Source organism: Chionomys nivalis, chromosome 26 (genome assembly GCF_950005125.1).
Source record: "Chionomys nivalis chromosome 26, mChiNiv1.1, whole genome shotgun sequence".
NCBI classification, from domain to species: domain Eukaryota; kingdom Metazoa; phylum Chordata; class Mammalia; order Rodentia; family Cricetidae; genus Chionomys; species Chionomys nivalis.
In genome coordinates this window covers 36,182,951-36,206,367 of record NC_080111.1, presented here as the reverse complement: position 1 = coordinate 36,206,367, position 23,417 = coordinate 36,182,951, and the positions used below count along the sequence as shown (strand labels likewise).

At 39.1% G+C, this 23,417-nt stretch overlaps 1 pseudogene; it reads left to right on the top strand.

Moving 5' to 3' along the window:
• Positions 1–1,529: 1,529 nt before the first annotated feature.
• On the top strand, positions 1,530–23,395 carry LOC130866874 (zinc finger protein 120-like; annotated as a pseudogene).
• The last annotated feature ends 22 nt before the right edge of the window (positions 23,396–23,417 follow it).

The following is a 23,417-nucleotide window of genomic DNA, read 5'->3' as shown; positions in this document are numbered from 1 at the left end:
TGAAGTCAATAAAATAGAAACAAGGAAAACACTATAAAGAATCAATGTAAAAAAAGAACTGATTCTATAAAAAAGAAAATCAAGAAGATAGACAAACCCTTATCCAACTTAATCAAAAGGCAGAGAGAACATCCAAATTAACAAAATCAAAAATGAAAAGGTGGGTGGAGCAACAGACACTGAGAAAATCCAGAGAATCATTTCATCATACCTCAAAACCTGTATTCCACAAAATTGGAAAATGTAAAGTGAATGAACAATTTTCTGAATAGGTACCACATACCAACATTAAATCAAGACACAGTGAACAATTTAAATACACCTGTAACCTTCAAGTTACTAGATGTAGACATCAACAGCCTTCCTCCAACCCCCCTCCAAAAAAAAATCCCTGGACTTGATGGTTTGAGTGAAGAATTCTACCAGAACTTCAAAAAAGAGGAAACAACTGTTCTCCTCAAATTGTTACACAAATTAAAAACAGAAGGAATATTTACATAAAAACATTTCCATTTTATGATGTTACAGTTACCCTGATACTAATCCCACACAAAGTATCAAAAAGGAGAATTACGTATCAGTCTCCCTCATGATCATTAATGTAAAATTATTCAGGGAAATACTGACAAACTGAATCTAGGAATACACCAAAATAATTATTCACCATGATGAAATTGGCTTTCATCCTAGAGATACAGAATGGTTTAACATATGAAAGTCTGTCAATATAATCCAATATATAAAAAATTGGAAGAAAAAATATAGTCATCTCATTAAAGGCTGAGAAGAATTTGATAAAATTCAACACCCCTTCATGATAAAGGTCTTGGAGAGATCAGGGATACAAGGAAGGTATCTTACCATAATGAAAGGAAAGGACAGAAAGCCTACAGCAAACATCAAAAAAATCGGGAAAAACTCAAAATGATCCCACTAAGATCAGGAACAATACAAGACTGTCCTCTCTCAGCATACCTAGTAAACTTAGTCCTTGAAGCTCTAGCTAGAACAAACAGAAAACAAAAGAAGATCATGGGAATCCAAACTGGATAGGAAGAAGTCAAGCTTTTGCTATTCACAGATGATATATTAGTATACATAAGTGACCCCACGCACTCTATCAGGGAATTGATTATACCTGAGAGATATTTAACATAAAGGTTTTGAAATGGGAAAAACCTTCATTAATCTGTAAAATTTGAGATGATATGACCATCTTTAACTGCTTGCTGGCAGTGCACACTTTTAACACCATGACAATTATCTTTTTTTGTTACCTTAAAATTCTCTTTAGCTGTTAATATTCTGGACATCTTTTTCCCCTCTGGGACAGGAAATCACTACACCCACCTAGATAAGCACATTGCACAATGCAAGCCAGCTAGCCACACTGGGTCCAGGAGGAAAAAGGAAAAATTCCTGTGGAGTGCAAGATTGTGACATTTATCTGCTTTTGTAGCCTAGGACAAGTGCTATTGAAATGATTACCTTGGCCTATCTAGAAAATATCTTTGAATGGGGTGGGGGAAATGGTCAGGAATCACTCTGCAGAGTCTTTAAGCACACTACAGCCCTGTGGACAGTGTTCTTGTCACTCAGACTGCACCAGCCAATCAGGCCCTCCAGGTGACCTGCCAGTCATAAGCAGTGCAGGGCTCTTCCAGGCAGCCACTTTCAGACTTGGCTTTGCAGAGGAGCTGTTCGCAGTGGTTTCATGTGCTGCAGTGAAATTGCTGCTGCTGGAAGTTGATGACCTGAGAGCTTTGGCGAGCTGGGAAACAACAACATAGTGAGCACCGCTGTCTCCAGATGGGGAGGAGCAGGCAGAGGGTGAGGTGCAGGAGACAGCATGGTGCATCCTCCTGGGATCGGTGTGGGAAACTGCTGCCATATTCCCTGTGTTGTAATGTTACATGTGGTCTTTGTTAATTCCTATATTTAGCAACAGGCTTCTGAATAACTTTGCACTGGGTCCTTAATCTGCTTAGAGAATTGGGAACAGGGTGCTATGTGTACAAACATTTTTATTGTCAACTTCAATATGCCATACTCAGAGAGGCCTAGTTTCTCCAGTATCTTCTTGAAATTGAGCACTTTGCATTTAACCTTTACATACAATCTCCAATTGTGTTTAACTATGTGGACGGTATCAAGGCATGTCACCTGTTGGGTAGCACTGCACTTCTAAGCTACAACATAGAAGAGTTGAGTTGCTGATATAAAGGATTGGATGATGCCTTGGAAATAGTTCAGTCTCCCAAAGTAGTATTAGCTGAGGGAGGACTGCCTCTAAATCACCCAAAATTTAAATGTATTTTAATCAGGGCTATTAGAGATTAGGATGCTAGAGTACACATTGTTCAATTGGATTGTCCAGATATTTGGCTCCAAACAATTACAAAGTAGCCACCACTGACTTAAAACCAGACACAAGGCACATCACCATATCAAAAAACAACTTCCAAAAAGCTTTTAAATGAGGCATGACAGGTTCCTAAGCTATTTTAAGGTCTGATGTGGTATAAAGTTCCAGTTTCCTATTTGAGAAAAGCACAGTTCTTCCAGATGGACAATATGACACCAGCTGACATATAATTGAAATGCAAAACATTGTTGTGTGGAGGAGTAACCTGATCAATCAAGGCTTTTCTTTTATGTCCCCTTGAGGAAGGAGGAACAACCTTAGCAGACCTAGTAATAGCCCGGGGCATAAGCCTTGTGAGTTTCCCTAAGGATCTGATCTACTGATAATAAAACAGCTCCTTCTCTAAAACCAAGAATATGCTTAGGGCAACTGGTAATGGTCTGGTGCCAAGGCCTTTGTGGAGGGGTTGCTTCAGATTCTAACAATGTAACTCTTCCCACCATATGGAGCTATAGTTATCAGCCTCATGGCCACTCTGTTCATAGTAAAGTTCTTGAGATACCCTGTGTTCCCATTGTATAAATTTGTTTGAATAGCCTCCTCCTAAATTCATGTGCTGGTTTGTACTTATAATTTTTTTTTTGATTTTCGAGACAGGGTTTCTCCGTAGCTTTTGGTTCCTGTCCTGGAACTAGCTCTTTTTTTTTTTTTTTTTTTTTTTCTTGCTGATTTTTTTTATTAATTAATTAATTTAATTATTAAAGATTTCTGCCTCTTCCCCGCCACCACCTCCCATTCCCTCCCCCTTCCCCAATCAAGTCTTCCTTCCTCCTCAGCCCAAAGAGCAAGCAGGTTTCTCTGCCCTGTGGGAGGTCCAAGGACCACCCACCTCCATCCAGGTCTATTAAGGTGAGCATCCAAACTACCTGGGCTCCCACAAAGCCATTACGTGCAATAGGATCAAGAACCCATTGCCATTGTTCTTCAGTTCTCAGTAGTCCTCATTGTCCATTATGTTCAGCGAGACCGGTTTTGTCCCATGCTTTTTCAGTCCCCGGCCAGCTGGCCTTGGTGAGTTCCCGATAGAACATCCCCATTGCCTCAGTGTGTGGGTGCACCCCTCGCCGTCCTGGGTTCCTTGCTCGTGCTCACTCTCCTTCTGCTCCTCCTTTGGATCGTGAGACTTCAGTCCAGTGCTCCAATGTTGGTCTCTGTCTCTGTCTTCTTTCATCGCCTGATGAAGGTTAATATTCAGGGGGATGCTTATATGTTTTTCTTTGGGTTCACCTTCTTATTTAGCTTCTCTAGAGTCACGATTTATAGTCTCAATGTCCTTTATTTATGGCTAGAAACCAAATATGAGTGAGTACATCCCATGTTCCTCTTTTTGGGTCTGGCTTACCTCACTCAGGATAGTGTTTTCTATTTCCGTCCATTTGTATGCAAAATTCAAGAAGTCATTGTTTTTTACTGCTGAGTAGTACTCTAATATGTATATATTCCATACTTTCTTCATCCATTCTTCCATTGAAGGACATCTAGGTTGTTTCCAGGTTCTGGCAATTACAAACAATGCTGCTATGAACATAGTTGAGCATATACTTTTGTTGTATGTTTGGGCATCTCTTGGGTATATTCCCAATAGTGGTATTGCTGGGTCAAGAGGTAGGTTGAACCCGACTTTCCTGAGAAACCGCCACACTGCTTTCCAAAGTGGTTGCACAAGTTTGCATTCCCACCAGCAATGGATGAGAGTGCCCCTTTCTCCACAACCTCTCCAGCAGAGGTTATCATTGGTGTTTTTGATTTTAGCCATTCTGACCGGTGTAAGATGGTATCTTAATGTTGTCTTGATTTGCATTTCCCTGATTGCTAAGGAAGTTGAGCATGATCTTAAGTGACTTTTGGCCATTTGAACTTCTTCTGTTGAAAAGTCTCTGTTCAGCTCAGTGCCCCATTTTATAATTGGATTGATTAACCTTTTACGGTCTAATTTCTTGAGTTCTTTGTATATTTTGGATATCAGACCTTTGTCAGTTGCGGGGTTGGTGAAGATCTTCTCCCAGTCAGTGGGTTGCCTTTCTGTCTTAGTGACAGTGTCCTTTGCTTTACAGAAGCTTCTCAGTCTCAGGAGGTCCCATTTATTCAATGATGTCCTTAGTGTTTGTGCTGCTGGGGTTGTACGTAGGAAGTGTTCTCCTGTGCCCATGTGTTGTAGAGTACTTCCCACTTTCTCTTCTATCAGATTCAGTGTGTTTGGATTGATATTGAGGTCTTTAATCCATTTGGACTTGAGTTTTGTGCATGGTGATATATATGGATCTATTTTCATTCTTCTACAGATTGACTTCCAGTTTTGCCAGCACAATTTGTTGAAGATGCTCTCTTTTTTCCATTGTATACTTTTAGCTCCTTTATCGAAAATCAGGTGTTCATAGGTTTGTGGGCTAAAGTCAGGGTCTTCTATTCTATTCCATTGGTCGACTTCTCTGTTTTTATGCCAGTACCAAGCCGTTTTCAGTACTGTAGCTCTGTAATAGAGTTTGAAGTCAGGGATGGTAATGCCTCCAGACAATCCTTTATTGTATAAGATTGTTTTGGCTATCCTGGGTTTTTTGTTTTTCCATATAAAGTTGATTATTGTCTTCTCCAGATCTGTGAAGAATTTTGATGGGATTTTGATGGGGATTGCGTTGAATCTATAGATTGCTTTTGGTAGAATTGCCATTTTTACTATGTTGATCCTCCCAATCCAAGAGCAAGGGAGGTCCTTCCATTTTCTGGTGTCCTCTTCAATTTCTTTCTTCAAAGACTTAAAGTTCTTGCCAAATAGATCTTTCACTTCCTTGGTCAGAGTTACCCCAAGGTATTTTATGCTATTTGTGGCTATCGTGAAAGGTGATGCTTCTCTGATTTCCCTCTCTGCTTCCTTATCCTTAGTGTATAGGAAGGCAACTGATTTTTTGGAGTTGATTTTGTATCCTGCCACATTACCAAAGGTGTTTATCAGCTGTAGGAGTTCTTTGGTAGAGTTTTTGGGGTCGGTTATGTATACTATCATATCATCTGCAAATAATGAAAGCTTAACTTCTTCCTTTCCAATACGGATCCCCTTGATCCCCTTATGTTGTCTTATTGCTATTGCTAGAACTTCAAGCACTATATTGAAGAGGTATGGAGAGAGTGGACATCCTTGTCGTGTTCCTGATTTTAGTGGGATGGCTTTGAGTTTTTCTCCATTTAATTTAATGTTAGCTGTCGGCTTGCTCTAAATAGCTTTTATTATATTTAGGTATGCCCCTTGTATCCCTAATCTCTCCAAGACCTTTATCATAAAGGAGTGTTGAATTTTGTCGAATGCTTTTTCAGCATCTACTGAAATGATCATATGGTTTTTTTCTTTCAGTTTATTTATATGGTTGATTACATTGATAGATTTGCGTATGTTGAACCAGCCCTGCATCTCTGGAATGAAGCCTACTTGATCATAATGGATAACTTTTCTAATGTGTTCTTGGATTCGGTTTGCCAGTATTTTATTGAGAATTTTTGCGTCGATGTTCATGAGTGAGATAGGCCTGTAATTCTCTTTCTTGGTTGGGTCTTTGTGTGGTTTTGGTATCAGGGTAACTGTAGCTTCATAAAAGGAATTTGGCAATGACTCTTCTGTTTCTATATTGTGAAATACATTAAGAAGTATAGGTATTAGCTCTTCTTGGAAGTTCTGGTAGAATTCTGCATTGAAACCATCTGGCCCTGGGCTTTTTTTGGAAGGGAGATTTTTGATAACTGTTTCTAATTCTTCGCGACTAACAGGTCTATTTAGATCGTTCACCTGGTCTTGGTTTAGGTTTGGTATATGGTACTTATCTAAAAAAGTGTCCATTTCTTTTGCATTTTCCAGTTTTGTGGCATACAGGCTTTTGTAGTAAGATCTAATGATTCTCTGAATTTCCTCTGTGTCTGTGGTTATGTCCCCCTTTTCATTTCTGATCTTATTTATTTGCGTGTTCTCTCTCTGTCGTTTAATTAGTTTGGATAGGGGTTTGTCAATCTTGTTGATTTTCTCCAAGAACCAACTTTTTGTTTCATTGATTCTTTGGACTGTTTTCTGTGTTTCTATTTTGTTGATTTCTGCCCTCAGTTTGATTATTTCCAGTCTTCTACTCCTCCTGGGCGCGTCTGCTTCTTTTTTTTCTAGAGCTTTCAGGTGTGCTGTTAAGTCCCCAATGTATGCTTTCTCCGTTTTCTTTAAGTGGGCACTTAGTGCTATGAACTTTCCTCTTAGCACTGCTTTCATCGTGTCCCATAGGTTTGAGTATGTTGTTTCTTTGTTTTCATTAAATTCAAGGAAGACTTTAATTTCTTTCTTAATTTCTTCCTTGACCCAGGTGTGGTTCAGTAGTTGACTGTTCAGTTTCCATGAGTTTGTCAGCTTTCTGGGGGTAGCTTTGTTGGTGGCTTCTAACTTTAATCCGTGGTGATCTAATAAGACACAGGTGGACACTGATATTTTTTTGTATCTGTGGAGGTTTCCTTTGTTTCCAAGTATGTGGTCAATTTTCGAGAAGGTTCCATGAGCTGCAGAGAAGAAGGTGTATTCTTTCCTATTTGGGTGGAGTGTTCTATAGATGTCTGTTAAGTCCATTTGATTCATTACCTCCAACAATTCTCTTAATTCTCTATTAGTTTTCTGTCTGATTGACCTGTCCATTGGTGAGAGAGGTGTGTTGAAGTCTCCTACTACTAGTGTGTGTGATTTGATGTCTGCCTTGAGTTTTAGCAATATTTCTTTTACATAAGTGGGTGCTTTTATATTAGGGGCATAGATATTCAGGATTGAGACTTCATCCTGCTGAATCGTTCCTGTTATGAGTATAAAGTGTCCCTGTCGATCTCTTCTGATTGATTTTAGTTTGAAGTCAGTTTTGTTAGAAATTAGTATGGCCACACCTGCTTTTTTCTTAGGACCATTTGCTTGAAAAACCTTTTCCCAACCCTTTACTCTGAGTAGATGCCTGTCTTTGTGGTTGAGATGAGTTTCTTGCAAACAGCAGACTGTTGGATCCTGTTTTCGTATCCAATCTCTTAGCCTGTGCCTTTTTATTGGTGAATTGAGACCATTAATATTAAGTGATATTAATGACCAGTGGTTGTTAACTCCGGTTATTCTTACTGCTTTTGGTAGAAGAGTTTGTGTGTCTCCCTTCTTTGAGTTGTGCTGTTGAAGGGTCACTAGTTGCCTGGGTTATTGTAGGCAGTGTTGGCAATGTTGGATTCCTTGGGTTGTGATTTTCCTTCTATTACTTTCTGTAGGGCTGGATTTGTGGCAACGTATTGTTTAAATTTGTTCTTATCCTGGAATGTCTTGTTTTCTCCATTGATAGTGAACGATAGCTTGGCTGGGTATAGTAGTTTGGGTTTGCATCCATGGTCTCTTAGTTTCTGTAGTACCTCTATCCAGGACCTTCTGGCTTTCATGGTTTCCATAGAGAAGTCAGGTGTAAGTCTGATCGGTTTACCTTTATAAGTTACTTGGCCTTTTTCCTTTGCAGCTCTTAATATTCTTTCTTTAATCTGTATATTTTGTGTTTTGATTATTATATGGCGAGGGGATGTTTTTTTTTGATCCAGTCTGTTTGGTGTTCTGTATGCTTCTTGAATATTCAAAGGAATATCTTTCTTTATGTTGGGGAAGTTTTCTTCCATAATTTTATTAAAAATGTTTTCTGGACCTTTGAGCTGTGCCTCTTCTCCTTCTTCTATCCCTATTATTCTTAGGTTTGGTCTTTTTATTGTGTCCCATATTTCCTGAATGTTTTCTGATGAGAATTTGTTGGTTTTGGTGTTTTCTTTGATCAGTCCGTTTATTTTCTCTATGTTGTCTTCAGAATCTGAGATTCTTTCTTCTATCTCTTGTATTCTATTGATTATGCTTGTTTCTGTAGTCTCTGCTCGTTGACCTATATTTGCCATATCCAGCTGGTCCTCAGTTTGTGTTTTCTTCCTTGCTTCCATTTCAGTTTTCAATTCTTGGACTGTTTCCATTACCTGTTTGATCGTTTTTTCTTGGCTTCCCAGGGTATCATTTACGTATTTACTCATTTCTTCAAACTTTTTGTTATACTTCTCATCCATTTCTATGAGGGCGTTTTTTACATGTTGTTTAAGGGACTCTATTGCTTTCAAAAAGTCAGTTTTTTCCTCTTCTCCTGTGATAGGGTGTTCAAGACCTTGTGTTGTAAGATCATTGGGTTCTGGTGTTTTCATGTTGTTTTTCAGATTGTTGGGTGAATTCTTGCCTTGGCGTCTGCCCATCTCCTCTTACCGATGCTATCTATTGGGTTTGATTTAATTGTAGCGGGGCAATCTGTTCTCAGTGCAGGCTTCACTGTTTCTTGCCCGCACTATCCTGCATCCAGTGCCTCTGCCGCCCAGGCCTGCCTGCCGGTGCCTCCGCCGCCCGGAACTGTCTGTGCGCCGGTGCTTCCGCCGCCTAGGCCTGCCTGCCGGGCCTGACTGCCGGTGCCTCCGCCACCCGGGCCTGCCTGCACGCTGGTGCCTCTGCCGCCCGGACTTGCCTGCGTGCTGGTGCCTCCGCCGCCTGGGCCTGCCTGCGCGCTGGTGCTTCCGCCGCCTAGGCCTGCCTGCTGGTGCCTCCGCCACCCGGAACTGTCTGTGCGCCGGTGCTTCCGCCGCCTAGGCCTGCCTGCCGGGCCTGACTGCCGGTGCCTCCGCCACCCGGGCCTGCCTGCACGCTGGTGCCTCTGCTGCCCGGACTTGCCTGCGTGCTGGTGCCTCCGCCACCTGGGCCTGCCTGCGCGCTGGTGCTTCCGCCGCCTAGGCCTGCCTGCTGGTGCCTCCGCCACCCGGAACTGTCTGTGCGCCGGTGCTTCTGCCGCCTAGGCCTGCCTGCCGGGCCTGACTGCCGGTGCCTCCGCCACCCGGGCCTGCCTGCACGCTGGTGCCCTGGAACTAGCTCTTGTAGACCAGGCTGGACTCGAACTCCCAGAGATCCGCCTGCCTCTGCCTCCCAAGTGCTGGGATTAAAGGCGGGCGCCACCACCGCCCGGCACCTTTTAAAATTTTTTTTTAAGACAAGGTTTCTCTGTAGGAGTGTCTGGACTATTCTGGAACTCTCTGGGTAGAGGAGGCTATCCTTCAACTGACAGAGATCACTTGGCCCAGCAAGGGTGTGTGCCACCAATGCCCAGAAAGATGCAATTTTTCCTAGGAAGCTTTCTAGGCATCTGCAAGACCTCCCCACCCTAGCTTTTTATCTTTTTTACATTTTAGTTTTCCTATCCTTCTCATCCCTGTGACCTTCACCTCAGAACCCTGTCACTGAAGGAATCACCTGTTAACAGTGTAATGAAGAAATTACTCTGAGAATATCTTTGCTCTGTAACTCTCCTATCTGCCTAAAGGTCTAGCCTGGCAAGTTGCCTGTTTCTATTTCAATTGCTCAAAGTGTAACCTAGAGTCCAAACCTAAAGGACACTTAAGGACAACAGCAAATGTGGAATCTGTCTAGCTGGCACGTCTTTGAGCGTTAGCTAGAGATTGATGTCTACCATCATTAAAGAGGTTTTTCTTTATTAATCTGCTAGGTGTGTAAAGTTATTTCTCAATGGAAAGGCATATTAGTTCTAGAACAGCTGCATTTCCATCCTGTTAGAAAAATAGTTTCTGAGACAAGTTCTCATATGTTGACTCAGGTGCCCTAGGTCTGCTGTTGTCCAGGGCAATGACCTTGCTGTCCTGTATATTACACTTTCAAAATTCCTAAAAAAAAGACTGTACCACTTCACAGTTTTAAAATTATGCATTTGAGTCATGTAGTTGACTATGCATTGCAGTTGCAGGGAAAGGATTTGCATATGGGGCATTCCCTCTGTCCTCAGACTACAATAGGAGGAATAGTTTATTGTGTACACTGAAGGGGAAAGAGTGGAGGCAATCAAGTATTGGAGCCACTGAAAAAGTTCCTGTCTGGGCAGAGGTGGCACAGGCCTTTAATCCCAGCACTAGGGAGGCAAAGGTTGGCTGTGAGTTCAAGGCCAGCCTGGTCTACAAGAGCTAATTCCAGGAAAGGCAATTAGGCAACAATTCTATGCAGATATGGTTGATCTTGCTTGACACAGTTATGTCTGCTTAGCAATTTGAGAAACAGGTCATTGACTAACTTTATGTGTCAGGTTACAGATCTCAGTAGCCGACATATGTAATGTGGAAACCATTAATCTATCTCTTGTTAATGACATCTCCTCTCCTATAGCAGGGCCTACTCTGTTTCAAAGTCAATATAGAAATTTTTATTTAATCTCAAGAGTGCAGTATTTTTATCATTTTAAAATCTCTTATTGGTGTCATTTGCAGATGTTTTTTTAAGTGTATTGCTGCACTTGTCTCTATTTCTGTTCTCCAATGTTTCAAAGTTATTAATAGTTGCATTTTATGTCTCTCAAGTGATGTTAATTATTGATTTCTGTGTAGAACAATGTCTCCTCTAGTTTAGGCTTGCCTCATGCTATATAATTGAGAATCATTTTGAACACCTAATCTTGCCTCTGCTGCCCAGTGCTGGGAAAACAGTCCTGCAACTTCTTATAGGCTTGGCCTTGACTTGTCAATGAAGAAGAAATGTAGAGTAGTTACTGAGTGTCTGCTAATCTTTCTAGTTTTTATGGGGCCTTAGAAGAAAATGGACCTGTGCAAGAGTTGAGCTCATTGACCACTTTTGAAGCTGCTGGAGACACAGGGCAAAAAGGGAGAAGTTGTACTGAGGGTGAAAGCTTTCTTCCTTCAACAGTAGCTGAAATTAGTGTTGTGGAATCAGGTAGTCAATTGTAGGTGTTTCATGAATGTCCAGATTGACCATTGTTTGCAGTCCACAGACCAAGGCAATCAAGAATCTGGGAAAGAAACTGACCTTATCTTTAAACCTAATTGCTATATTTACAGTAGCTCAGCTAAAATACAAAATCTGGGTAAAAGGTTGTGACCCTGCTTAACAGGACTGTTATATTTCTGCATTAAGATGTTCAGCTTTAGAGAAAATACATGAGAAATCTTTAATGTGCTCTAACACAAATCCCTAGTCTCTGGAGCACATGGCCATAAAGTCTATTTCAAGTTTTCAAAATAATTTTAGAGATGAATTCCACATTATATTTACATTGTCCTTGTTGCCTCCAAACCCAAATATGCCTGGATTTTTTTCTAATTCATGGTATGTTTTTCTTTAACAACAGTTACAAAGTAACCACAGTTACACAGTAACAGTAGTTACTTTATGAATGTGACCTGTGTTAGTCTGCAGGATTTCCCACTTCTGATGTAATGGGATGGATGCACTGCAAAGTGAGTGTGCAATGGAATGTGCACACAAAGGATCCTGTATTTTGGATGTGGAACAGGATGTGCTCTAGGTTAGTGGAATAATATATACTAAATACAACCTTTTTAAACAGGGCCCCTGTCTGCTGGGCTGGGAGGGAAGAACTTGAGGGATTGTGCTGTCTGAGTCATTTGGTCTCTGATCATCCAGCAGAGAACCTGCTAATATTGTGAGTCTCAGCTGGGTGGCCCTAGCCAATGACAGATTCTGGGAAGCCTTAGCAATCAAGAGTACTAGTGGAAGAAAAGGGTTAATTTGGCTTATATTGTCATATTGTTGTTCACTACTAAAGGATGTCAGGAAAGGAACTTAATCAGGGCAGGATTCTTAATAGATTTTTGTATGTTGAACCATTCTTGTATCTCTGAGATGAAGCTGACTTCATCATGGTAGATGATTTTTTGATGTGTTTTTGGATTTTCTTTCCTAGTATTTTATTGAATATTTTTGCATCTATGTTCATCAGTGAGATGGGTCTGTAATTCTCTTTCTTGGTTGAAGCTTTGCATGGTTTTGGTATAGGGGTAACTGTGGCACCATAAAAGGGGTCTGGCAATGTTCCTTCTGTTTCTATTATGTGGAACCCTTTGAGGAGTATTGCTATTATGTCTTAGTTCTGATGGAATTCTGCACTGACACTCTCTGGCCTTGGACTTTTTTTGGTTGGAATGACTTCTCTTTCCTTGCAGGTTATAAGTTGATCTAAATTATTCAACTGGTCTTGATTTAATTATGGCATGTGATACCTATTCAGAAAATTGTTCATTTGTTTTTTTCTCAAAATCATTGATTTAGTATAATACAAATAAGGAAATCTTAACATTGAAATACAAAGATTACAATATTGACTAAAGAATTTCTTCTTTACTACACAAAACATGACCCAGGAGTAAAAACAAACCATTTTCCTTTTCCCAGTAAAACAAATGATATAATTAGGATATTAAAATAATTTTGAATATAGCCAACTATATTTACCTATTATCCAGTCAGAAAGTTTTATCATAATTTAGTGTATTGGTTGTATCTCCACTAACAAAATATTTAACCCCTAAAGGAGCAGTCATTTTATAGTAACTCTGGTACCAACATCAAAGGGGAAAACTGGTTTACAAAATTTTGCAAAAGCCATTCTGGACTATAAAACAACATATCACAGCCGGGCGGTGGTGGCGCACGCCTTTAATCCCAGCACTCAGGAGGCAGAGGCAGGTGAATCTCTGTGAGTTCAAGTCCCAGTTCAAGTCCAGCCTGGTCTACAAGAGCTAGTTCCAGAACAGGCTCCAAAACCACAGAGAAACCCTGTCTCGAAAAACCAAAAAAAAAAAAAAAAAAAAAAAAAGAAAGAAAGAAACATATCACAGAAAGAGTATGAGTGCAAGTTTGCAATTTTATATATAAATACTTCAAGAAGTTTGTCAGTACTCAAATTATTTTTATTGCTGCATTAGAAATGGATTTTTTGGCTTATATTCTCAAGGGCCACATAAAAATAGATTCAAGGAACAGATTAAATTGAAGTCCTAGATTAATTGTTTTATTTAAAGAATTTTCTACAACAAATTTCGTGTTCATGCATAAAAATTATATAACCTTATCTGAAAATGTCATAAAGCATTTTTCTAAAGTGTACTAAATGTATTTCCCATGAGGGAAAAATTAAAATATTTAAAATATATTAGATTAAGATTACACAACCATTATAGATATTATGAACATGCATCTGTTTAAAGAATTAACTGTATACAAAATGTATTTTTCATTAGAGATCATAAAGAAATGAGTTGGTGACAACCATCCTTTACACCACATTATCAACTCATTTTAACCACAAGTGTGTCCTTGGTATGTGAGTACAGAAAACAGGTTCACTTACTCCTTGTTAGAGCCCATGTGTACCCCAACATAGATAACTATTTTCCCTAATTAGACTGTTATGGAACCACAAGGAATAATCAGACACAACTTACACGGTCATCATGGAAAGGCATCTCAGGGTCTTTTCTCCTGACGATCTCTCTGCGTTTATTATCCAAACAGCTTATATACCACCACATAAATTGAGTGGGAAAATACATTAGGCTGTCTCCTATGTAACCAGGTTAATGGCATTTTGTTATGTCTGCATCTACCTGTCTGCTGTGTATGCTAGCTGTCAAGTAGGCCTGAATTAGCATCTCTATAAGATACCTTCCAAATTACAAAGGAAGTAGCCCCAAACATCCTGACCCTTAAGTCATCAGCTTCAGCCAACACCTCTCCCCAGGCAATCTACATTTATAACAAAAGAGAAGGAGCAGCACATCCTGGCTATTGTTAGGCAGAGACAGCATGTTGGCAGAGCTATGTAACCTATGGCTTTTGTGCCTGATAACCACACCATACAGAAATATGGGCCTACAACTCCTCATCAAATCATCCACAGATTTAAGAAGATAAAGGTGCAGAAATGTGAAATATGTTACATGTATGTTATTTCATGCTATCAAACAACATCCGAAGCATGGCATAGCAGCCTGAAATTATAAAATACTTAACTGGGCTTTAGTTATCTATACAGACTGCTTGAATGTGAATTAAGTTCCCAAATTAGCACATCAAATAAAAAAAATAGCCATAAAGCATTGAAAATTTCATATATGAGTTTTAAATCATTTAATTTCTTTTTTTCTAAAGATTTATTTATTTATTTATTCATTCATTCAGTCAGTCAGTCAGTCAAGTATCCTGCCTGTAGGTCAGAAGAGGGCACCAGATCTCATTATAGGTGGTTGTGAGCCACCATGTGGTTGTTGGGAATTGAACTCAGGACCTCTGGAAGAGCAATCAGTGCTCTTAACCACTGAGCCATCTCTCCAGCCCTAAATCATTTAATTTCTATAGAACAATTTTATTCACAATATACTGTTGCAGAAATTGCCACAGAAATGATATACTGATTCAATAAGGCTGCAGGTAGCAGCAGCTTTGCATTTTTATAACTATTATTTGTTTATAAAAACTAAGCCTCTCCAGTCATGCTTACCACATTTTTAGGTTTGCAGTGTAAGTGAACAGGGAATACCAAATAGTTCAAAGAGGGAATGTCTTGTCATTTTGAATGTGGATTACCTGTATGAAACATGAAATATACTACTAAACCCTGAAAAGTGCATTTCTAGAATTTCTTTTGTCCAATTTCAGGCCATTTCCAATCATATTCTGTTTATATAATACCAAGAGGATCTGTCTACAATTGTGGTTGAATGAGCTGCGGTTGCAATGGTGGTGGCAACTGAAGTGGTACCATTGACTTCACCAATTGTCCTGGATTTGTGAGTGGGGCAGGAGCCACAGTGTTCATAGTCTTATTCTTAAAATGTTCCCTGAGGCGGGCTGGCGGAGCCAGCGATAAGCGGCCGACAGTTTCCCACCAACGGGAGGGCACGCACCTTGCGGCCTGTGGTGGCAGGTAACAGACACGTAAACACAGAGATAGGCATAAAGCATTTTATTGGGGGAGAGAGGCGAGAGAGAGAGAGAGAGAGAGAGAGAGAGAGAGAGAGAGAGAGAGAGAGAGAAGAGAAAGAGAGAAAGAGGGAAAGAGCCAGAGGAAACACGTACAGGCTGAAGAAACAGAAAAGGGAAGAGGGAAGATGGCGCAGGCAGGTCAGAGGTAATGGGAGTGGGTGTGGCTTGTCCCTTAAAGGGAAAGGAAAACACAACACATAGTTTCTACAATTTCTCCATTGTAAAAGAAAAACTGACACTGTTGAATGAATGTTTCAATGACAGATTGATGGATTATAGTGGTTGACAGGAACTACTGATTTTCAAAATCATGTCTCATCAAAGTTGGTCAAAAACAGATGGATAAGCCGGGCGGTGGTGGCACATGCCTTTAATCCCAGCACTTGGAAGGCAGAGGCAGGCGGATCTCTGTGAGTTCGAGACCAGCCTGGTCTACAAGAGCTAGTTCCAGGATAGGCTCCAAAACCACAGAGAAACCCTGTCTCGAAAAACCAAAAAAAAAAAAAAAACAAAAAACAAAACTGATGGATAAGTTGCCTGCTGTCATTAGGTTGATTTTACTTTGCTGACTAACCCTGTTTAGATGTGTTTAACCTTTCTAGTTTTGTGGAGAACAGCTTTTTTATAGTATGTCTTTATTTCCTCCTTGACACGGGGGTAGTTTAATAGAGTACTGTTCAATTTCCATGGGTTTTTAGGCTTTTTCTGGTTAGTGTTGTTGTTAAATTGTAACTTTAAAACATAGTGATCTGATAAAACACAGGGGGTTTTTCCAATTATTTTGTGTGTTGCCTTGTTACTATGTTTGTGGTCCATTTAGAGAAGATACCACGAGGTGCTGAGAAGAAGGTATATTTTGTGTGTGGGTGGAATGCTCTGTAGATATCTGTTGAGTCCATTTAAGTCAGGACATCTGTTAGTTGTCTTATTTCTCTTAAATTTCTGTATAATTGAACTGTCTATTGGGAAGAGTAGGTTGTTGAAGTCTCCTACTAATAATATGTAGGATTTGGTGTGCATTTTAAGCTTTAGTAATGTTTCTTTTATATATGTGGGTGTTCTTATGTTTGAAGCATAGATTGAGACTTCATCCTAATGGCTAATTCCTGTTATGAGTATAAAGTGTCCTTCATCTATTCTGATTGTCTTTAATTTGGAGTCGATTTTTGTTCTCTATTAGGATACCTATAATTGGTTGCTGCTTAGGTCCATATGATTTGAAAAACTTTCCCTAACAGTTTACTCGTAGGCAATGTTTTTCTTTGAGATTTAGGTTTGTTTATTTTTAAAGCAAAAGGATGGATCCTGCATTTGTATCCATTCTCTAAGCTTGTGCCTTTTTATAGGCAAATTGGGTCTATTGAAAGTAAGAGATGTAAGAGATGTAAATGACCAGTCTTTGCTAGTTCCTGTTATGTTTCAGTAATAGTGTTTATGTGTTTCCCTTCTTTGGTGTTTGCAGATGTAAGGTTATCTGTTGCCTGTGTTTACAGTTAGCTTCCTTGCATTGGAGTTCTCCCTCTAGTACTTTCTGTGTAACTGGATTTGTGTGGATAAGTATTGTTTAAATCTGGTTTTGTCATGGAATATCTTGTTTTCTCCATTGATGATCATTAAAAGCTTTGTGGATATATTCTTTCCTATTTGGGTGGAATGTTCTATAGATGTCTGTTAAGTCCATTTGATTCATTACCTCCATTAATTCTCTTATTTCTCTGTTAGGTTTCTGTCTGACTGACCTGTCCATTGGTGAGAGAGGAGTGTTGAAGTCTCCTACTATTAGTGTGTGCGGTTTGATGGCTGCCTTGGGTTTTAGTAATGTTTCTTTTACGTACATGGGTGCTTTTATATTAGGGGCATAGATATTCAGGATTGAGACTTCATCCTGATGAATTGTTCCTGTTATATGTATAAAATGTCCCTCTCCATCTCTTCTGATTGATTTAAATTCGAAGTCAACTTTGTTGGAAATTAGTATGGCCACTCCTGCTTGTTTCTTAGGTCCATTTGCTTGATAAGCCTTTTCCCAGCCCTTTACTCTGAGTCGGTGCCTGTCTTTGTGGTTGAGGTGTGTTTCTTGTAAACAGCAGAATGTTGGATCCTGTTTTCATATCCAATCTCTTAGCCTGTGCCTCTTTATAGGTGAGTTGAGTCCACTGAAATTAAGTGATATTAATGACCAGTGGTTGTTAATGCCGGTCACTTTTTTAGTAGTAGATTTTGTGTGTTTTCCTTCTTTGAGTTGTGCTGGTGAAGGGTCTCTAGATGTCTGAGTTATTGTGGCACCAGAATGAGCTCGCAAGATCCCAATGAAGAGCAGAAGGAGGGAGAACATGAGCAAGGAAGTCAGGACCGTGATGGGTGCACCTACCCACTGAGACAGTGGAGCTGATCTATTGGGAGCTCACCAAGACCAGCTGGATTGTGACTGAAAAAGAATGGGATAAAACCGGACTCTCTGAACATGGTGGACAATGAGGACTCATGAGAAGCCAAGGACAATGGCACTGGGTTTGATCCTACTTCATGTTCTGGCTTTGTGGGAGCCTAGCCAGTTTGGATGTTCACCTTCCTAGACCTGGATGGAGGGGGGAGGACCTTGGACTTTCCACAGGGCAGGGAACCCTGACTGCTCTTTGGACTGGAGAGGGAGGAGGAGAGGAGTGGGAGGAGGGAGAGGGGAGGGGGAGGAGGGGAAGGGAAATGGGAGGCTGGGAGGCGGCGGAAATTTTTTTTTCAATTAAAAAAAATAAAAAAAAAAGCTTTGTGGGTATAGTAGAGTTTGTGTTCTTTTAGTGTCTTCAGCACATCTGTCCAGGACATTCTTGCTTTCATAGATTCCATGAAGAATTCAGGTCTTATTCTGATAGGTCTGCCTTTATATTATACTTGACCATTATCCTTTGCAGCTCTTAATATTCTTTCTTCATTCTCTATGATTTGCATTTTAATCATTATATGTTGGAGGATTTTTTTGTCCAGTCTATCTGGTGTTCTTTAAGTTTCTTGTATCTTCATAGGTATATCCTTCTTTGGGTTGCAAAAGTTTAATTCTATGAATTTTTGTTGAATATATTTTCTGTTCCTTTGAGTTGGTGTTCTTCTCTTTTTTCTATCCCTATAATTCTTAGATTTGGATTTTTCATGGAGTCACAGATTTCCAGGATGTTTTGTGTAAGGAATTTATTGGAGTTATTGTTTTCTTTGACCAATGATTGGTTTCCTGTATAGTATCTTCAGCACCTGAGATTCTCTTTTCTATCTCTTGTATTCTGTTGGTTACACTTCCTGCTGTAGTTCCCAATTGTTTTCCCAAATTTTCCCATGTACAGAATTTCCTTCATTTGTGTTTTCTTTATTGCCTCTATTTCAGTCTTCAAGTCTTTTTTTTTGTGGGGGGGTTCGAGACAGGGTTTCTCTGTAGCACTGAAGCCTGTTCTGGGACTAGCTCTTGAAGACCAGGCTGGACTCAACCTCACAGAGATCCACCTCCCTCTGCCTCCCAAGTACTGGGATTAAAGGCATCTGCTCCACCACTGCCTGGCCCCAGTCTTCAAATGTTAAGGTGTTTGCTTCACCTGGTTGATTTTTTTCTTGGTTTCTTGGATTTCTTTGAGGGATTTATTGATGTCTTCCAATTTTTTGTTTGTGTTTTCCTCAATTTCTACAACGGAATTTTCATTTCCTCATCATTCTCACAAAGTTACATTGGAAATCATTTTATTTTGCCTCTTCTGAGTTAGGATGATCAAATCTTCCTCTTGTATGACCACTAGGTTCTGGTGTTACCATGTTGCTTTCTATGTTCTTGGGTTAATTCTTTCATTGGTGCCTACCCATCTCATGCTTCAATTGGTGCCAGCAGTGTCTTTGCCTCTTGGCCTAATTCTTAAAGTAGCTGTTTTTGATTTTGAGACCTGTTCTCGGCCTACTCTGTGTTTCAGATAGCAACACCACTGAGTCTGTCTTTGCCTTCTGTCTTGGCCTGCTCTTTTCGTCTGCTCTTCTGGCTCACTCTCTTGACCAAGTCTGCAGTTCATTGAATGAACAATCTCCCACAAAAGGTCATCTTTCTCTCCTTGGTGGTTTTTCAATTTCCTATGAACCTTTAGTAGGAAAGGCCTTTCTTGAAGAAATTCCTCATTGTATATGATGTGTCTCAATATACTTAACTAATTTTCTGACTTTTATGTCTACTATGTTGTGGTTGGAATTAATCAGCCAACTTCCCACTCATACTGAAATGCATTTACCATCATTATAGGCTTGATCTGTAAATCACATAAAATATAGAAGAAACAGTTGCTGTTCACTGCTAAGGAGTTTGGTAGCCTGCAGTTTTAATTGTTTTTTTGGTTGTCTGAGTAACCTTTGCTGTATAGCTCCAAATTCCTGAAAGTAGAGGGAGGGAAACTTCACTCATGACTTTATTTGTTTTTATGTTGTTGGATGATGGCTGGAATGTAGGCTTTTTACATGTCAAGCACATGCTGCTGTGCTCAGCTTCACACATATCTTGAATTTTAAATTTGACAGAGGGTTTCATTCTGATTCCCAGGATGCCATGTATTCATGACATTAATACTGCCTGAGCATTCTGAGTCATTGAATTGCAGGTTCATGAACTTCCTTCTGCTTGTTTAGCATGCTTTTAATTTTTCACTCAATTTGACTATTTTATATGTCTGTGTGGATATGCACCATATGGGTACTTGATCATTGGAGTGATCAAAGCTTCTCAAAATACCTGAACTTTGAATTATAAATAGTTGTGATCTCCAGGTAAATACTGTCAATTGTGCCCACCTCTTTTTAAGACCAGGAAGAGCTCAGCAGGCATATTTTCAGAACTGTGTTAATTTGTTATGCCCAACATTTATATTGCTAATGTTTCATTTGTCCCTTTGTAATTATTTTAAACATGAAGTACCTTTTCATAAAATATTTTCCATATTGTACTTAAAATAGGACACATTAGTTGTCTGGAATATGAATACAGAACAGGAGTGAATGCATAATTCTTCATAGGAGCTTCAGTAAACATCTCTGAATTCTTTCAATCTGATTTGTTTGTTTCAGTGATCTTTGCTATGGAGACAGGGTCTTAATGTATACTTCCACCCATCATGGACATGATTTCGTAGATTTAGCTGGCATTCAACTCAGAGACAAATATACATACCTGTGCTTTCTGAGTACTATGCTTAAAGGCATGAGTCAATACACACAGTTTGTCCACTGTATTTTTCTATTTTATAATTAGTATTTCGTCATACAATTTTCTCAATGTACTATGTCCTGTCGATCTGTTTCCTTGGCTGTCTTTATTAACACACAGGTTTTTTTGTAAGGTGATATCCCATTCAAAGTATACAGAAAGGACAAAGGTGACTCTCCAATTTCCTTCAAAAGTGACTGTCCGTGTCATGGAATATTAGTGTTGAATACCAGAATTTTAAGACTATACTGTGAAAGAAGTATACATTTACAATGTTGTCACCATCATGCTTCTATTATACACATGAATGAAATATTTTAAAAGGCAGTGACATATGATAATGTGCATATTAACTTCACTCGTGAAGAGTGGGATTTGCTGGATCCTTCCCAGAAGAATCTCTACAAAGATGTAATGCTGGAGACCTACAGGAACCTCGCTACTATAGGTAAATATAAATTTCCTTCAAAATAAGGGGACAACTTTTTCTTGGTTAATGATGTTCTTCTGTAATTTGATTTAAAAATAATGAGTTGAATAAAGAAGTCATAGTCCTAAGAGTCCCTTAAGATAACACCTTAACTACTGCACAGTTTTCAATAATATAACATACATTTTCTGGCATTATATTTTAGGATGCATTTGGGAAGATTGTAATACTAAAGAGCATTGTCTATTCTCTAGAAGACATTAAAGGTAATTTTCATGTGCAAGCTGATAACAATGTGCCTCTGATGAAAATTTTGTGTCCTGAATGTTCTAGTCTAAACCAAAATAAATAATCACAGTTTTAAGTGCAGTAATGGTTATCAAATTCTTACAAATCCATATTTCATATATGTTAGTTGCATTTGAATGACATTCTTTTTTTAAAAAAAATATTTATTTATTTATTTATTTTTTATGTATACAATATTTTTTCTGCATGTATGTCTGAAGGCCAGAAGAGGGCACCAGATCCCATTCTAGATGTTTGTGAGCCACCATGTGGTTGCTGGGAATTAAACTCAGGACCTTTGGAAGAGTAGACAATGCTCTTAACTGATGAGCCATCTCTGCAGCCCCTTAAATGACATTCTTTTAAGAAAGAAGCCAAGAAAACAATGGCTAAAAAGATATCACCTTTTGAGGCATAACACCATGAGAGCTTTGTTGTAGATCTTCCAATAATTTTTTTCTTGCTACTCATAATACAAAAGGTATACACATCGAAGTGATGGTAAGTATATCTGCAAAACTTTGTACTAAACCAATAGCCCATAGTAAATCTTGTATTCCTCGTATACTTCTTGTGACTGTGCTATGTGTAGTGAGAGAAGCAGTTAGAATTGATTCAAGTGGCAGTTGTTCTACAGAATACTTGACATCTATACCACAAGTCTGTGAGGAACAGCAAGTCAAACCCTGAGAATTCAATGTGAAAATCTTTTATTTGTTATTCTTCTTTACTATGTATACCATATGTTATTCTTGATACAAGTGTATGAGCATAGCGATATAGAGAGATGTAGGATACCACTCTCTAAGAACAATTAGATAACTGGTAGTCCCTTGTAGAGTATAGTTGTTGAATTTTAATCAAGTATACAAGTAATTGGTTTTAAACCATCATTGTTAATACATGAACAAACTCACACTGCAAAAAACTCTATGAGTGCTACAACTATGCAAATACTTTTGGGTTTCCTAGTTCACATAGCATATGCAATGTGATTCACAGTACAGGAGAATTTACGAATGTTAAAACTCTGGGTTTATCCAGTTCTCTTCACATATGTGTAAAATATCATATAGAAAAAAGTGACTGTAAAAAGTTAAGCCATAAAAGAAAGGAATTTGCCATTGGAGGTATCTTCCAAGTGTCAAAACACTGCCTAATGAAAGAGCAAAACATGAGTTTAGATACAGTTATGAAAACTTAGTATCTGATTCCTTTTTATAATTGGAACATATTATAAAATTAATTCATATAAATGTGTAGGCACAACAGTGTATTGAGTGTGGCAAAGCTTTTATATGTGCCAATTATCCTTGCAGGATTGAAAGAATTCAAACTGGAGAGAAACGTTTAGTATATATTCAACATGGTAAATCCTTGACAAATGACAGTCACCTTAAATGGAATGAAAGAACACATACTGGAGAGAAACCCTATGAATGTAATCAATGTGGTAAGGCCTTTGCCCAGCACAGTCATCTTCATTTGCATAAAAGAACACATACTGGAGAGAAACCCTATGAATGTAATCAGTGTGATAAGGCCTTTGCATGGTACAGTGCTCTTAAATACCATGGAAGAACACATACTGGAGAAAAACCCTATTAATGTAATCAGTGTGATAAGGCCTTTGCAGCTCACAGTATTCTTCAAAGCCATAAAAGAACACATACTGGAGAGAAACCCTATGAATGTAATCAGTGTGGTAAGACCTTTGCAGCTCACAGTACGCTTCAAAACAATAAAAGAACACATACTGGAGAGAAACCCTATGATTGTAATCAGTGTGGTAAGGCCTTTGCACGTCTCAATCATCTTCAATTGCATAAAAGAACACATACTGGAGAGAAACCCTATGAATGTAATCAGTGTGGTAAGGCCTTTGCATGATACGGTGCTCTTAAATACCATGGAAGAACACATACTGGAGAAAAATCCTATGAATGTAATCAGTGTGGTAAGGCCTTTACAGCTCACAGTATTCTTCAAAGCCATAAAAGAACACATACTGGAGAGAAACCCTATGAATGTATGCAGTGTGGTAAGGCTTTTGTATTGCACAGTACTCTTCAAGTGCATAAAAGAACACACACTGGAGAGAAACTGTATGAATGTAATGACTGCGGTAAGGCATTTGCAGCTTCCTGTAATCTTAAAAGGCATAAAAGGTCTCACCCTAGATAGAAACTCTTTGAAGGTTATCAGT